Raw genomic sequence first — 16,090 nt, 5'->3', positions numbered from 1 at the left:
TACACATTGGAGATTTCTCTTGGCCACGCTGAAAAGTGGCTTGTACCTTTTCTACAAATTTTCTGTTCATCATAACTTATAAAGTAACCAAACAACAGCAACAACAACAACAACAAAGAAATAACGAAAAAAAAAACAAGTTAGACTGGGAAATATCATTTGGTAAACACTACAGTCTCTATGAGAAACTGAGAGCAACTACTACTTCTTCTAGACAAATAGGTCTCACCCATATACTCACCCCCCCAACTGCAAATAGCCATCTTTTCCTGATCTCCTTTATATCCATGTGCTACCCAGGAACAAATAATATTCACTGATTTTGAAAGCCACTTTTAAGCTCTATATGCCAGGTAGTATTGGGGGTGATATTAAATAAATTGTAATCTGTGGCCTGATAAAAGCTTATGTTTAGGTAGAAGGGAGTGAAAATACACTTTACTGTTGAAATAAAGAGGGTGCTATAATGGGGGATCCTTAACTGGCTCTAGGGGTTGAGGAAGGGATGTGAGAAGGGGGGACTTTATTTAGTGTTAAAAAGACAAGGGGAAAAGGCCATTTGGGGATAAAGAATAGTGCACGTGAAGGCAGAGAGATGGAAAACTACAAGACATGTAAAAGCTTTCGGGGACTTGGTTTCACAGGTCAGATGGGTAAGTGCAGGAATGAGACTAAAAGTAAACTTACTGATAAGAGTATAAAGAATATTTAGGGCTCTTCTGTGGATTTTGGTGTATATGATGGTTGATTTGGGGTATCAACCTGACAGGATTAAGGAGCACCCAGATTGTTGGTGGCAGCATTATTTATTCTCAATGCTTCCATAGATATCTATGAGCCCATCCCTCTTCTGCTAAAAGGGAAACCCAGCTGGTTCGGCATTTGATTGGATTGGGCTGCCCCAGGTGTGTTTGTTAGGGCATTTTGAGAGGAGATTGGCATGTGCTTTGGAGGACAGAGTAGGGAAGACCCACCTTCATTGTGGGATAGCACCATCCAATAAGCTGGGTCCTACATGGAAGGAAAAGGTGAAGGAAGGGAAAATTCCACCCCTCTCTCTTTCATGGCTGGGGTATTTTTCTCCTGCTCTGGAACATCAGAATTCCATGTAGCCAGGTCTTTGGATTCTGGGACTTGCATACCCCCTATGGACTCTCACTCAAGCTTTTGATATCAGACAACAAGAGAGTTACACATCGCCCTAGTTTCTTTGATTCTGATGCCTCTAGACTTGCATTCAGCAATGGTACTGGGTTCCCAGGTTCTCCAGTTTGCAGATGGCCTATCATGAGTACTTCTCGAACTTCATGAAAACATCAGTCAATTCTCTTTTTCAATCTCTGTTCATAAATCTCTGTATTTATCTCACTGGTTCTATCAGGAGAACTCTGACTAAAACAATATCTATGACAACCCAATAAAGGACTTTAAGCAAGAGAGTTAATATGGTCAAATTTTTTATTTGGTGACAACTTCCACCATGGAAAAAGATTATTGATTAATCATCATATATATCTTTTTAAAATATTATTATCTTTTGTGTACTAAAAATTAATTAATCATTGAGCACACTTCATCTGGCCATAATCCTCTCTGTACCATATAAATACTTGGCTCATTTTCAAACATGGATGCCATTAAAAAATTTCTGTTATTGTGATTCAGACTCACCCTGAACCTGACATCTTTCTAAAGAAGAACCTCCTTACTTTAGACTGCTGTGTGCCAATTTGGCATATCTCATCTTTGTTAAACCTACAAAAATGTTTATTAAGAACTTATTTTGTGCCAGGCATTTCCCAGGAACTGGGCAGGTTTGAGATGTCATTTTAAAGATAAACTGAGAGAGCATGGTGTGGTTGAAGAAGTTCAGACTTTGAAATCCAATTGTATCATTACAGAGAGCAGGACTCTGAGAAACTTAACACATACTCTCAGAAACTTGGTTTCCTCATCTGAAAAAAATAGAGAAAATAATGACTTTTTTGGAAGGTTGATGTGAGAGTTCAACAAGATAATATTTGTAAAACACTTAACAGTGTTCAGAAAATAGGGGATGGGGTGGTGGTTTGTGATATAGTCTCCTTGCCCATGGCAGACATCACTAATTGATCATGGTACAATTTCCTGCAGAGTCCAGACATAGCTTGAGGTGATAATTATATGAAAGTAATTTTATTGTAAGACTGTATCAGAGTCATGCCGCATGAATGATCAGAAATAGCAAGGATTTCAGAAGTAATAAATTACTCTGAAGTAATCCTAAAAGATACCAATACTGAGGAGTATTTCAATGTATCCTCACATCCATGTAGGAAGGTGGATGTGAGTGAATCTATGAGATCTGGTAGGGTTCATTTGTAAGTCCACATTTAAACTATGTTTCCACAGCTTGGTTTCCGTGCAAATGTTGTGTTTCTCTTATCTTCCTTGCACTTGGCTTGCACTGCTTGTCACACAGAAGATGCTAGTCCTTCTCTATTGTAGCTAGCCTAATAGAGCCGGGCAGTCGTATAATAAGCATTCATTGAGGTATGGTACTAAGTCGCCAACTTAGGCTAGTTATGAGATTTCACTTACCTCCTTAAGCTGTCATAACAAACAATTTCTCATATATTACATTTCTGCAGTTGGTAGTGCTTGTTTGGAGTGCTAAGTCAACATGGATTCTGGGATCTGGGATTCTAGGCTCCCCAATGCTTTGGTAATGATCAATGAATGATATTTGACATGATCAAGAAATAGATTAGAAGCACATATACTATTTATTTATCTGTGAGGAACATTAAAGACCATATAAAGATGTCTATTATTTTCTTGATGAAGAAACTGGGGTCCATAGAAGTCACCTCTTGTTTGAGGAAATATTTAGAGACAAAATTAGATTCAAATCCCAAAGCACTGGTTCCAATGATGAATCAAGTTCTGTTTTCTTTAGCATACCTTATCTCACAAACGTCACCAGCAGGCTTTGCAGTCATATATTATGAGTAGGTTTTAGAGATAATTCTTCTTTTCTATTTTTATTATTTTTGTCTTATTTGTATTTTACTTGGTTTACAGGCATAACTTACTATTAATAAAATTTTCCCATTTAAAGTTTATCATCTGATGAATTTATCATTTTATAGTTTGTGACTACCTTCAGAGTCAAGACATCCCATCGCTCCAAAAGTACTCACATTCCTCTATGTACTTGATTTCCTTCCCTGAATCTCACTGGCCACATAACCACTTATCTGCTTTCTGTCACTGCAGTTTTGTCCTTTATAGAATTCCTATAAATGGAAGCTTGGAGTATGTCATCTTTTATATATGACTCTTTTCATATAGAATAGGCTCTTAAAATTCACCCATTTTGTTGCATGGCAATATTTCTCTTTATCCTCACCCTATCCCCCTCCCCCCTTCTCCTCTTCCTACTCTCCTCCTTTTAAGCATTTCTGGAACTAAGCAAATGCACTACCATGGACCTATAACCATGGAGCTATAACCCTAGTTCAATTTTTTAACAACCTGGTAAGTGGTATTTCACACAAATACCACTACTGAGTATTTCAATTATATACCACAATTTGTTTCCTTATTGATTACTTGATAATAATTTGGATTGTTTTCAACGTTGGGTTATCATGAATATAGATGATATAAACAAGAGTAATCATTAAGCCCCTGGAATGTCCTGATAAAATGCTTCTATAGCTGGGAACTTTGAGCCACTCCAGGCAATAATGATATGATTCATGGTGGTATCTATCTTTCGGTATCAGCTCAGTCTCTGAAGGAGCTGGAAACTAAGTTCAGCTGTGTAGGTAGCTTGCCATGTCTGCACACGAGAGCCATACAAGGTCATGGACATTGAGGTTCAGGTGAGCTTCTTTGGGTGGCAGTACTCACCTGTACACATCGTTTCCATGATGACACTCTGCAAGGCTAACTGAAGTTCCACCAGCAGAACTCTCTTGGACTCTACTCCCCATGTGTCTTTTCCTTTAGCTGATTTTCCTCTGTATCCTCTCCCTGTAATAAACCCTAACCATGAATACAACAACTTTCAGTGAGTTCTGGGAGTCCTTCTGCTTATTTGTTAAATCACAGGGTGTTCTTGGGGACTTTGAATTTCTAGTTTGTGTCAGAAGTGAGCCTGGTCCTGTGAGCTGTCTTTTAACACTCGAATATTCGTATCATTTGTAAAGCAAGAGGAGAAAAATTTTAAATGTAGTCTTTGGTTTGACTCAGAGGTTTTCATTTCCAATATGCTTTTCTTTGGGAAAATTTTTATTTCCATTTGTAATTATTCCCCTTCAAATAAATGAATAACTTCCTTTATCTTTTTTTTTTTTTTTTTTTTTGGTACCAGGGATTGAACCCAGGGGTGATTAACCACTGAAACAGGGTCTCACTCAGTTGTTTATAGTCTTGCTAAGTTAATGAGGCTGGCTTTGACCTTGTGACTTCCTGCCTCAGCCTCCCAAGTTGCTGAAATCAACAGGTGTGAGCCACCACGCCTGTCCTCTTTGTTTTTTTCCCCTCTGTTTTTAAGTGTAGACCTATGAGTGATATATTCTTTTAGTTTTTCACTGAATGTAAATTTTAGGTTGATGGCACTTTTTTTCCCATCTCAGCACTTTAAAGTTGTTACACTCTTCTGATCTCCATAGTTTCTGATGAGAAACATTAAATGATGTTCTCTTGTATGTAACCTGTCATTTTCTTCTTGATTTCCCCTCTTTTGTTCTTTATATTCAGCTTCCAAAAATTGATGATGTTTCACTGCAAAATCTTCCTTACATTTGTCCTGCTTAGTGCTTCTTGAGTATATAGTCTTTGCAAATTACATGCTTTATCAAATTCAGAAATATTTGCCCATAATTTTTTTTTCAATTTTATTCTTATTCATTTCTCTCTCTCCTTGTGGGATCCCAATTTCACAAGTTAGAATATTTGATTAAGTATACCAGGTTGTGGTTCTGCTCATTTTTAATTCTCTTTTCCTCTCTGAGTAACTTTGAACAATTTCTATTGATCTACCTTCAGGATCACTTGCTCTTTTCTGTCATTACTTCTTAGCTCTTATAGGAGAGGAAAGGTATTTGTTTATTTGACTCTCATAAGTTCCTAGTTGGAAGAGGCCAATAAATGAAAATCAAAGGAAAGTTTATTATCGTGTATATTTCACCTAGGCATGAAAATACCTGAGAATGAGTACATTCTCAAAGATGTGGCTCTGAATTCCAGCTTATAGAGCATCCTCAAGAACAATATTTTTTTTTATAGAACTGACATATAAAACAAAATAAACCTTGTGTCTCTAGGGGCAAATTATGGAAAGGCAAATACATGGCACATTTATTGAAGCTTGTCATGGAGATTCCTGTCATGCTGTCTCCAGGCCCCTTTGTGTCTAAAGTTGTCTTCAGGCGTTAATTTTTGTTCTTCCTGGTAGAAAGGGGAGTTGGGGCACCTCTTGTCTTTGTAAACTAACATCCTGCTATTAACCAAACATAGGGATGGCGAAGAATTCTCCTGCATTTGTTTCTTCTTAATTGACTCTAACTAAAAAATCCCTATGGATGATTGATATATTTTTTTCTGCCACACTTTCAAGTCCATCCAATATTTTTTTTCTTATTTTAGATACTTCTCATTTTTAGAATTCATATTTTATTCCTTTTTTTGGTTAATTTAATTTCTCTGTTGAAAATCCTATCCTCTCATTCATTCTGAACATTATTTTTTCACTTTATCCCAGAGAGTCATATTGTGGCTTTAAAATCTTTGTCTATTGAATCTAATATCTGGATTATTTCACAGTTAGTTTAGGTTTTTTTTCCCCCTTAAGATTATGTTCCATTTTTCTGGTTCCTCATTTGTCTGGTAATATTGACATTTCAAGAGTACAATGAGCATTAAGTTCTATAACCTGGATTTGGATGCTTTTCTCTGGTGTTATTTTGTTTTAGCAAGCAACTGTCTTGGTTTGTACTGTTAAAACTCAGAAATTATAAAAGTAAAGAGGACTTTATTTGGGGTCTTCAAGAATAGCAATTTGGCAGATACCTCTAAAGCAGTGTTTAAAAAAAAAGGCAGAAAAGTGGAGTGTAGATCTTGTAAAGGAACAAGAACTACATGACTGAAGGAAGACAAAGAAAAACTATACATGTGGAATGGAATTGTCCATAGCCTCTTGATGTGCATCTTAAACCTCTGGGCACAATGTAATTGTCCAGTCAGGACTTTAGGTTGTCTCAGATGCCTGTGATCAACGGATGGATCAAAGTTCCCATTGCAGGCAGCAGGTGGAATGGTGCATAAGTCCTGCTTCCATACAGGCCTCCCAACTCCATTTCCAAGGCTCTTTCAGAGGTGCTTTCATTAAATTTTCCTTTTCTTTCACAGTACAAGAATCCAAAACCCTATTTCTTATGTAGCATCTTCAAATTCAGTCCATATCGTTTGTCTTCACGAGAGCCTTCTCCGCACATGTGTGGTTCGAGAGCTACTAAGAAGGAAAGCAGATAGAATTTGGAGATCCTATCTCTGGTTCTTTCCCTCACAGGTTCACCCTCTCTCTCTCCAATGACTGTGTTCCTCAGATTCAGTCTTCAGGATGCCTAAGGACAAAAAGATTGTACTTTTTTTCCTCCATTATTGCCCCCGCTATCCCGAAATCCCCACCAGTCACTCTACCTGGCCCCAAGTTAATGAACACTCACTCTATTAACTCTTTTCCTCTGAGCATGAACTACCTTAAGAATTTGCTTACATCAGCTAGGTGTGGAGGCAGTCACCTGTAATCCCACCTACTCAGAAGGCTGAGGCAGGAGGATCACAAGTTCAAGGCCACCCAGGGCAACCTAGCAAGACCCTGTCTCAGAATAAAATTGAAAAAGGACTTGGGGAATGGCTCAGTGGTAGAACACTCACCTAGTATGAGTGAGGCCTTGGAATCCATACCTGGAATAGGAAAGAAGAAAGGAATCTGCTTGCACCACTTCACTTTCTAGTGACTTTAGCTATCTGTCTTTCATATTATGCCTAGCTATGTCCCCCTATCATCTGTGGGAGGATCGATAGATTACTCAACAACTATTCCACGTTTTCTTTATAACCAGCTCTTAATTAGTAGATTGGGATTTTGCCTGTGTGGGTGGCATTCCTGACTGCTCACAGGAATCTCAGTTTCATGGATACTGATGACTCTAAATTAAGTGACAATGAGAATTTTCATTTAAATTCTTATTAAATCTAGTGCAAATTGATGCAAATTATATAAAAGATAAGGGTAGATGGACTATGAGTTTGATATAGAATGTAACTAAAATTAATTTATAGCTTTTGAAACAAATTGAGCATAAAGTATAATTCCATTTGGTGTTATCTACTTAATTTTATGAGATTTTTACTTGAAAATCACAAAAGATTTTTTGAAATCTTTTCTAAGAGTATAATATTATCATTAGGTATGTCAGTGCCTTAGGCCCATCTTGCCCTGTTATTTTTTTTTTAAAGAGAGAGTGAGAGAGAGAGAGAGAGAGAGAGAGAGAGAATTTTTAATATTTATTTTTTAGATCTTGGCGGACACAACATCTTTGTTGGTATGTGGTGCTGAGGATCGAACCCGGGTCGCACGCATGCCAGGCGAGCGCGCTACCACTTGAGCCACATCTCCAGCCCTTGCCCTGTTATTTTTAACAAAAGCAGGGATAAAAACTTCAAGATGATTATCTGTTGCAATTATTATCTAAGCTGTTTTAGGGAGAAATTATATTGATAAAGAAAATTGGCTAATACAAACGCTGCTGGTTCAAAAAGGGGTTTCATCCTCTAAATCTCATGAATCTGACCTAATTCTTGAGGGCTCAAGAATTCTCTTTGTCAGTTTCCTCACCTGTGACTGATAATAGACTTACAGGGCTGTTGTTAAAGCAAATGAAATAAGGAATGTGAAGCAGTTGGCAGAGTATGAGCACGTAACACCAGTTTAGTAAATGACTATGGTGATAACAGCTGGGGGCTTTGTAATGTGTCAACACTCACCTAGGCTGAAATACATTTCCCAGAGTTCCCTTTCCTGTGCTCTTCCAGTTGGGGCAGGACCCAAAAGAGATTTTAGTAAGTTTTTTTTTTTAAGTTAACTTACATTGCAGTCTATTTTTCAAAACTCAACTCATTAGCCTGAAGCAGCAGAGGGTCCCCCTGCCTTTTAGCTTGTCTGAGTCCTGGACCACATACATGCTTTGTTCTATGACCCAGGGCACTCACTGTGCAAGACTGCCATGTCATCAAGGTCAAAGGTATCGAGAAATGACCTTGTGGGCATCTGTCTCTGTGGGCTTCAGCTTCTCTTGGTGGTTCCAAGCTGTCCTCGCTCTCGCTCTCCTCTCTTTACATCTATCTTCCCTTCCTGCCAGCCTGCTTTGAGGCATCAAGCTCCAGCATCAGAGAGAAAGAGACAATAGACGTATGGAGACAGTTGGAGCATAACTCACCATCACATCAAGACAAACCCTTACTACAGATGTTCTCTCTTTCAACACCCACACATACATATACACAATATTCACACATGTTCACATATACACATGCGTGCATATGAGTACATGCATATAGGAGCACGCATACATACACAGACACATGCATACACATATGGTACTTGCATAGCATTCTGCTTTCCTGACGGAACACTAACTAATCCAAACAATACTTGAGAGTAATTCAAATTATTCAAATTGCTCGAATTAAGATTTAAAAACCTTCCTTTAACGACTTGAGAGCATAAGTGAATATTAATACGATGCCTTAGTGCTTTTGAAAGTACCATGGATGTTGCTGACACTTTTAGAAATAATAACAATAAGAAGATGAACAAAAGCTTCTTGAGCATTTACTATGTTGTGTCAGATGCTATTTCAAATATTTCATAAGAACCATACAAAGTAGACTTTTCCATCACCCCTATTTTACAGAGGAAGAATCTGAGGCACCAGGTAAGTTACTTCCTGAAATCACACAATTAGCAAATGACAGAATCTAGACTCACCCATGTGAGGCTGGCTCAAGAGCCTGTGCTCCTAACCACCATCCCATACTGCTCTCTGAGGTCAGGGGTGAAATTCCACGATGCATGATGCATGTGTCTTAGTCAGTTTTGTGTCACTGTGACGGAAAGACCTGACAAGAACAAAGTAGAGAAGGAAACGTTTATTTTCACCCATGGTTTCGGAGATCTCGATACATAAATGGCTGAGTCCATTGCTGAGGGCCCAAGGTGAGGCAGAACATCACGGCAGAGGGTATGGCAAAGGAAAGCAGTTCAGAACTTGGCAACAAGAAAGCAGAGAGAGAGAGAGAGAGAGAGAGAGTTCTGCTTACCAGGGACAAAATATAAATCCCAAAGGCACACCCTCAGTGACCCACCTCTTGCAACCACTCTGACTATAGCACCAACCACCTGACTACAGCACCACCCAGTGAATCCATATTAATGGATTAATCTATTGATTAGGTTATAACCCTCACAATGTAACCATTCCACCTCTGAACAATTCTTGCCTTATTTCACACATGAGGTTTTGGGGGACCTCTCATATGTAAACCACAATATTTCAATGGAAACCAAAGAACATCACTGAAAATGAACTGGGTAATTGCTTATTTAATAAAGATGTGGGCAGGAGTGGGCGGAAGTTCCTTAAGATTGACTGTGAAATGTCGATGTCTTTTTGGCCTTCTTACCTAGAAGATCAGCTTCTTTCCTCAACAATTTTTGCTTTTGATTTTTTTTCTTCCCTCTTCCATTAATCCCTTTCTTTTTCCACTGTTACTCTCCACCTCCAGCTTTTTTTTTTTTTTTTTGATCTTTTTCTTGCCAGTACTCCAGGTTGGAAATATTTTAGGAACAGCTTGTTACACGATATTTCACTAAAAATAATACGAGTCAAGTTATTGGCAAAAGAGTTAGCCTTGGAAGAGCACCAATTATTCAGAGCCTGGAAAGTGGTATGGTAGATCTGTCCTGGTTTTTTTCAAACAGGATAAATCTCTGAGGCCATATTGGGGACTAGAGGTGTCCACTAATGGAGATGAGTGATCATCTGACTCCTCCTTGGGCTCTGCTGACTTAAAAGTGTGAGATCTTGCTGGAAAAACAGGTTGGGGCAAGTGGGTCTTATGGATTTGTGAATGAGATATTCCCCACCTCCAGTTCACTAAGTTCTACTGACCTTTAAAAAGGGGTCCATTCTCTCCTGTTGTTCTACCATCTCTCCTTGGGCAAACCCATCCACATCCATTCAGTTTCAGCATACAGTCCAACAGCTAGTGGTTAGCAGTGTAGTGCCCAGCGTCAGACTGCCTGGGTTTGAATCCTTATTGGGAGATTTGACTAACTCTGGGCTTCAGTTTACTTATGGGTTAAATAAATTCAACATTGTACTTGCCTCACAGGATAGTTAGGAATGTTAAATAATTCAGTATTTACAAAAAGCTTAGATGGTCACTTAGTAAAAGTGTTTATTGATAAACTTGCAAATGTATCTAGTTTAGATTTTCCTCTGGATTCCAGAACCAAGTAACTGTCCACTCCTTATCTCCACTTGCATATAACACAAACCTTTCCAGAACTAAATTCAGTCTTTCACCTGAAACATTCTTTGCTTTCAATGTTTCTCACCTCAGGAATCCCTCTTCCCCGACTCAGTCTAGGAACACAGGAACATTTTTCACCTCACTGTATCTTACTCACTTTAGGGATTGTATTCTTTTAAAAAATTTTGTTCTGAATAGTTATCCGTGACAGTAGAATACATTTTGACACATCAGACATAAATGGAGTAGAACTTCTCACGCTTCTGGTTATACATTATGTAGAATTATACCAGTCATATAATCAATCATATGTGCACATAGGGTCATAATGTCCAATTCATTCTATTATCCTTCCATCTCCATGACCTCTCCCCTCCCTTCACTACCCTTTGTCTGATTCAAAGTACCTCTATTCTTCCCTAGCCTCCCTCCCTCTTCTTATGAATTAGCATCCACATATCAGATAAAACATTTGGCTTTTGGTTCTTTGGGATTGGCTTATTTTGCTTACCATAATATTCTACACCTCAATCTATTTACCGTCAAATTCCATAATTTCATTCTTTAAAGCTGTAATATTCCATTGTATCTATGTACCACATTTTTTTAACTGTTCATCTGTTGAAGGGCACCTAAGTTGGTTCCATAGTTTAGCTATTGTGAATTGAGCTGCTATAAACATTGATGTGGCTGTGTCACTGTAGTATGCTGATTTTAAGTCCTTTGGGTATAAACCTAGGAAGGAGTGGGATAGCTGGATCAAATGGTGGTTCCATTCCAAGTTTTCTGAGGAATCTCCATACTGCTTTCCTTAGTGGTTGCACCAATTTGAAGTGCCACCAGCAATGTATGAGTGTACCTTTCCCCCCCACATTCTCACCAACATTTATTGTTGCTTGTATTCTTGATAATTATCCATTGTATTCTTGATTATGCCCCCCCAAATCTTTCATATTCTTCTATCAACTTTGTCACTACCGATAAGCAGTCACCCCTACCTGCTTTCTAGACTGCAGCAGTAAACACCCAAAGAGCCCTTCTGCTTCTATGTTAATACACTTCCAGTTGATTCCTCAAACTGTGGAAAAGGCACGAGTGTGCACACGTGCACACATACACAAACACACACACACACACACACACACACACACAGAGCATATGCTTTTCAAAAGCTCTCCCATGAATGTATATCATTCCTGGTTTATAAAGCTTCAGCTCCTTTTGCCTTCAAGACTCCAGGACTCTGTCTCTGCTTCTCTTTCCCATCCCAATCCTCACCCCTTCCTCCTAGAACCTTCAGAGATGGAATGCCCTCTGCTCAAAATATTATCCTTTCCCTTCTTGCTAGGAATCCTGTCCCCTCACACCTCCACTGATCCATTTAACCCTTCCTTCATGACGCCTCCCAGAGCCACTCCTCTTACCCTAGAACAGCTTGGTATTCCAGTTGGACACTCCAGTCACAACCTTGCTTATCTTTTGTTACTTATTACATTGATAATCTAATATTTTAATTTAATTTCTAATTTCCTACTAGATTTCCCATTGGGCAAAGATTTTCTCTGTCCAGCATTGTATTTCTGACACACAGAATGAACACAATAAATAGCTGTTCAATGAATGAGCAAATGTGTCAGTGGATTTACTCATGTTACATCAATGGAAATAGGTAAGATTTAAATTAAGCAGGTACCCCCATTCTGACCCCAACTCCATTTTTCAAAAATGGTTTCAGAGATCCCAAACTTCTAGAAATGAACATACATTGGCATAGTTTAGAATTATGCTTGATACCTCTGAAAGCATTTATTTGCCATAAATTCACATTATCTCTGCTTTATGCATAACTTACAAAGAAAAGTTCTGTTCTTATGAGTAACTTACAAAGAAAAGTTTTCTTCCCTAAGGTGTGCTTCTATTCCTGTCTGTTACAGAAGAATCAAATCTCACTGTGACCTTTTGTTTCAACTTTGTCCCTCCATGCCCACAAAGAGCCACAAAACGTTGAAATAGATCATTCTTTTCATTATTCCTTAGTGGCTCAATTACCAGGAAAGCAAAATAATACCCCAGGAAAAAAAGAAAATGGAATGGAAGTCCGCTCAGAGGACACATTGACACCCTCAAGGACTTCTACCTTTTTTTTTGGATGAAACAAGCCACAGTGAATGAATCAGAAACTTTATTTCAGGAAAGCAAGGTGAAAAAAAAGTAAAAGTGCCCCTCCTATCAAGTATTCAATTATCAACAGTCATGTTGTACACAGTATTGATAGACAATATTCGTTTTCTATGTTATATATGGTGATATAATTTAATAACATATTATTAGTATTCATTATGAATTTTAAAATCTAATAAAAAATTAAGCACAAATATTTAGCTCTGATACACAGTTATTTATTTGGTTTGTTTTTTAATCTCAAGCAAACTTTGAATTTTAAAACCTGATTTTCCCACTCTTTACTCAGGAGGTTACAGGAAACACTGTTTTTCCTACACAGTCTGGTTGCATGTCTCTGCTCTGCTTAATTGATAAACTCTTAAATGGATTTAAAACTGCATGTAGAACATCTCCATCATGCTTGTTGGGTGGAGCTAGATTTATGGAGTCAAACACACATTTTGGTGTTTTGTCTCATCTCTTTAGTGCTAATTTAGGCTTTTCCCCTGAACCATTTTTTTTTCCCTAGAGTTTTTATCTGTGTCACATTATAGAGTACCACAAGTAAGAAGAAGGCTATGATTTAACATAAATTTAAATTTGGCCATTATAAGTTTGTTCTATGTCTGAATGTACATTGAAGAGATGATTGGGAATAACTTGTCAAGATAAATATTTCTGGACTAATCTGACCACTTATTATGTATGCAGGTGGTACATTTATGCATGTGTAGATGAACACATACACCCCTAAATTAAATATTTTTCTACAAAAAGATACATGTGTTAGGATTAATTTCTTCTACAAAAATCTTTTTATTAAGATGCATCTACATTCAAAGGAGAAATGTAGAAAAACCAATCCGTTTACTAAACACACATGAATTTACAAAGTAATTGAAGATGAAATAAATAAAAATTTTTATGGGAATGTTATATTGCTGTTTCATTGACATTCAAGAAGCACAAAAAACTATGGAAATAAGCATCATATTTTAAGTTGTAGAGAAGCTAAAGAGTTACCAAGCATTCCTGTACCATTTAAATTAAGAACAAACAGTATTATAATAGAGAAAGATGGCAGATAATTTTCTTTTTCATAAGAGTTTTCAGAAAGCAATCAGGGCAGTATCTGTACTCCTGAGCTTGGGTTTTCTGCTTTACCCTCAGTGGAAATCTGGCTTCTTAGGAAAGATGCTACCTGGCCACTTAGTTACAATGCTTGCTGCTTAGTGGCCTTTATAGATGCATTCAGTCAGAGGTTTGTCTGAGACCCACAAAGACAAAACTTCCAGTAGATGCATCTCCAGCCCGATAGGTGTCAATCATTTCTTTCCAGTCTTGATTCAAGATAGCGAATGCAGCAACTTCACTTTCTGTCGCCATTAACAATACTATCATCTCTCCCTTGGATAAAAATCATGATTCACTGCCTCTCTGAGGTCATATTTCACAGAGTTTATATCTTTCTAGCTCTCGTTAATGTCTTTTGTCCCAAAGCCTTGCCCTCTAGCCAAAGTGGCACCTTGTGTTTCATTTCCAAACAGTATGTCAACATAAAGCATGATTTTCATCAATGATTCTTCATAGAACTGGCTAATAAAGGATGCAGACGGATTCAAAGTGAAAATCCTGGTGTTTTCAGAAGCTTGGTCAGTTTTCATATTGAATGAAAAAAAAAACACCTCTTGGTTTGTTCTATCAACATCCAGTTATTTTCCAGATCCAGATGTTTTTCCTTTTAATAACAAATGGCAGCAAGATGATTAACTGTACAGGACCTCTTGCCTTCAGTGATGCATGCAGCACAACTTCCTATAGGCTTCTCATCCTGCTCATGGCAATGAGTATCCATATGGGCTCTAGCAGCTTTTCTCTTCAGGATTCCCCAGATATATCTATCCCAATGCATCCAAAAACCATTGCTACCGTGCGTGACTGCTCAATCACCCACTGAGCCACTTTAGTTGAATTTTAGATAGAGCCACTGTCATGATATTCAGCTTTGAATTTTTTAATATGTTAATCAAACACTTTCTTGTGCTTCCTTCAGCCAGTATTTGGTCATTTGGTTTCAGAAACTACCTATCAAGAAAATCTTTAGGGCTGGGGTTGTAGCTCAGTGGTAGAGTGCTTTCCTCTTACACATGAGGTCCTAGGTTCAATCCTCAGCACCATATAAAAATAAATGAATAAAAATATAAAAAACAAAACAAAATCTTTAGCAGAGATGTCAAATGATCAAAAGAGAATACTTTGTTTTAGTTCTTAAGGTGCCTCTACCTTCAGTTTTTGGGTGTCAGCTCCTCCCTCAAATCTTTAGAATTAAGTATAATTTTCAGAAATACATTCTTTTGGTGGTAGAGAATCATACAAAGATACTGCCTTTTGTGAGAAGTAGCAAGTATCATTACTAAAATAGCTTTCAAAGTTTTGAGTGTGGTATTCTCACAGATTGAGAATTTGATGTTCACTTATATAAAATGTTTACAATTTTAAAGATTTCCTTGGGTAGTTTCTCAGCCTCCATCTTTCCTAACTAAAGGGTCTTGGTTTTTTTATTCTGTCATCCCTTGGCTCATTGACCTTCCCTGGAGTAGTAGACATTTGTTTTGGCTAATCAAACTGCATTCACTTCCAATTGTTAAATGGAGGTCCATCACCTGCCACTTTCACATCTGTGATCCTAGTGTAGCCCTGGCTGAGGATGTTGTCTGCTTCATGCCTGGCCACACAGAGCCTCACACTCTCCAAAGATTCCATGAACTATTCCCATAACTTCTGGAAGAGACTGGTACATTTAGGGGGTTATATCTAAACATGAGGGGATGCCCATTCTGAGGCTGTTGCAGGCATCTTTTTCTCAGGGGACACCTTTCTGCAAATGGAACAACTGTAGTTTAAAAGTAGCTTTTCACAACCCTAGGAGAAAGTGGAGTCTGGAACCCTAAAAAATATCATTTACGTCCTATAATAATAAGTTCTCAATCTGAGAAGATGGATGCAAATTATTTTATAGAATGTCTGAAGCTCCAAGGATGAAATACATGATGGGAAAACTCAAGAGCATTCGAGGGCTGTGGAGCCAAGTTCCATCACTGGTCCCATACATGAATTATAGTCTCAGGGAACGAAGTTTTCATGGGGCTAAGGGATACACTATTAATTATATAATTAATTAAGCTAATTTTAACACTTTTGTTTAACCAAATCCATAAATAGTTATTGATGTTGTGTTCCAAAGATGAACCTCGTTCAAGTAGAACATAATGGACTTTTCATGGACTGAAAGACACACTAGTGAATTACAGCAAAATATTCCAATTTCTGTAGCTGA

The 16,090-nt window shown here is 37.9% G+C and overlaps 1 long non-coding RNA gene and 1 pseudogene across 1 annotated transcript in view; one reads left to right on the top strand and one right to left on the bottom strand.

The window, feature by feature from the left end:
- The window catches only part of LOC120888278 (uncharacterized), a 95,404-nt gene that overhangs the window by 59,392 nt on the left and 19,922 nt on the right, over positions 1-16,090 (top strand). The gene's annotated exons all lie outside the window — the stretch shown is intronic.
- Positions 13,983-15,516, bottom strand: LOC101968740 (adenosine kinase-like; annotated as a pseudogene).

This window comes from Ictidomys tridecemlineatus, chromosome 6, assembly GCF_052094955.1.
Source record: "Ictidomys tridecemlineatus isolate mIctTri1 chromosome 6, mIctTri1.hap1, whole genome shotgun sequence".
Taxonomy (NCBI): Eukaryota; Metazoa; Chordata; class Mammalia; order Rodentia; family Sciuridae; genus Ictidomys; species Ictidomys tridecemlineatus.
This window is presented reverse-complemented; position numbering and strand designations above follow the sequence as displayed.